The following is a 2,158-nucleotide window of genomic DNA, read 5'->3' as shown; positions in this document are numbered from 1 at the left end:
CAAATGTCTTCTCTCTTACCTCCTGCCCACGTAGTAAGGAATTAGTCCTCATTTTAGTATCTGCTTTATTTTCTCTCTAGGTCTTTTCTCTGTATGTGTTTAACAGAAGCAAAAATGACCCTCTGCACCACTTATCACTCAAACAGGAGCTTTATTCTTTATAACCCAGATAACAATATGTATAACAGATTATTACATACATAATCTCTTACACTGTGTATGTCATAAATGTTAAACAGGAAAGGCTATTGATTTAGGCTTGCAGACTATTACTTGCTTATTAAATTCCCCTCCATACCCTCTTCAACCAAAGTTATTTAGGAACCAATATCAGATTTTTGGCAAATAGCTATAAAATGAAATTTGGAGCCTGATAGTCTGATCCTATATGGATATACTGGATAAATCTTTATACTGATGACTCTCAGTATTTGTTGTTGTTGTTCTGATCAGTTTTGTTTTTTCTGTAGAAATGGAAGACTCCCACTGTCCATTTATTCATTGGTTGGGACAAGAATGGGACATAATCCCTCTTCCACTTTCTATGAGATGGAAGGGGTAGTGACCATAATTACCAAGGTAGCTGACAGGGACTGAAACAAGTGCTCCTAGAAATCATGCCCAGTGAAGAAATAGAGAACCAGGTTGAGGCAGCTGTTGATAAAGGCCATAGCTGATATGAAGGGGTCTATAACTAAGGCCACCCGGTGTAGGTCCTCTCTGTTCTCTTGATAGGAGGCAAAGTCCAGCCATAGGGACACTTGTAAGGACCACAGCAGAGGAAGAAGGCAATCACTACGGTTGCAAGGACCTGCAAGGGTCAGCTGAACCTGGCCAGCTGGCTTTTAACTTCAAGGCTACAAGGATATAGCAGCAGGTGATAATGGCCAGAGCCAGAATGAAGCCAAAGACACAATGGCTAGAGATCAACTTTTGTTACTGCAGAATAATTATTTCCTTCAACAGTCGATGACTTCCTTGAGTTTTATTTCAAAGGTCACATTGTTTGAAGCAATAGGTGACCCACCATAACTATTTCCTTGAAGATAAAGTGGGGTACATAGAAAGAGATTGCCAAAAGCTATGTTCCCAAAGCTTCCAGAGCTACTTTAGCTTGTGTGTGGTGGTTCCAGGATTGGACTGGCCAGAAGATTACAACACAGCAGTTCATGGAAATGAGGGTCAAAAGAAAGACACTGGACAGAAAGTAAAGAATATACATGGTGCTGTTGAACTTACAGAGCAATTGGCCAAAGAGCCAATGGTAGTTCAGAGCCAGCAAGATGAGCTGCAGAGGCAACAAGAAGATGATGGTAAAGTCAGCCATGGCCAGGTTGAGGTTCCACACCGTGTTGACTGTGCAGGTCATGTGGAAGCCGGCCACTCAGATGATGAGGCCATTGCCAGTCAGACCTAGGAAGACAGTTACAGATTATCATGGAAAAGATGTTAAGAGGAGACTTGACTCTCTCCAAAGAATCATCATAATAGTCTGACATAGGCGTAGAACTCTCCATGGCCAGCAGTGATAACATAGATATTTTTTCCACACAACCGTAAAAAGAGCCAAGGTTTAGTTAGACTCAAACTTCCACAACTACACACATTGCTTAAATTCTTACCATCTCCCTTCTTATAACTACAGAGAGCTTTCATATCCCTGCTCTAGGATGCATATTTCTCTACTGACGATATTTCTTCTCCTCCTTGATCTGCTCCTCCTCCTCCTCCTGTCCCTTCTCTACCTCCTCATTTTATTTTTATATTCAGTTTCTTTGTTACATTTATAGCACTTATTCTATGTGACCTACTTTCCATAAGATATTGCATATAATGATTTAAACACCTACTATGAATCCAATGCTTTGCTCATATATTGCATTTAATTTATTACTCATAACAAATCTGTGATGTAGAAAGGAATTATTATGGATGAGGAAAAAAGGTTTATAGAGGTTAGTAAATTCCTGAAAGTCAAATATCCAGTAGCTAAAAAAAAAAAAATGCAGAACTGAATTTTGAGCCTAGTGCTGCTTAATTAAAGATTCATATTCTTGCCGAAACCGGTTTGGCTCAGTGGATAGAGCGTCGGCCTGCGGACTGAAAGGTCCCAGGTTCGATTCCGGTCAAGGGCATGTACCTGGGTGCGGGCACAATC

The 2,158-nt window shown here is 40.5% G+C and overlaps 1 pseudogene; it reads right to left on the bottom strand.

The window, feature by feature from the left end:
* Positions 1 to 542: 542 nt before the first annotated feature.
* On the bottom strand, positions 543 to 1,429 carry LOC106728044 (annotated as a pseudogene).
* Between the last annotated feature and the right edge of the window lie 729 nt (positions 1,430 to 2,158).

The sequence above is a fragment of the Myotis brandtii genome, unplaced genomic scaffold (genome assembly GCF_000412655.1).
Source record: "Myotis brandtii unplaced genomic scaffold, ASM41265v1 scaffold524, whole genome shotgun sequence".
Lineage (NCBI taxonomy): Eukaryota > Metazoa > Chordata > Mammalia > Chiroptera > Vespertilionidae > Myotis > Myotis brandtii.
The sequence above is the reverse complement of the archived record's forward strand: the minus strand, read 5'-3'. Positions and strand labels throughout refer to the sequence as shown.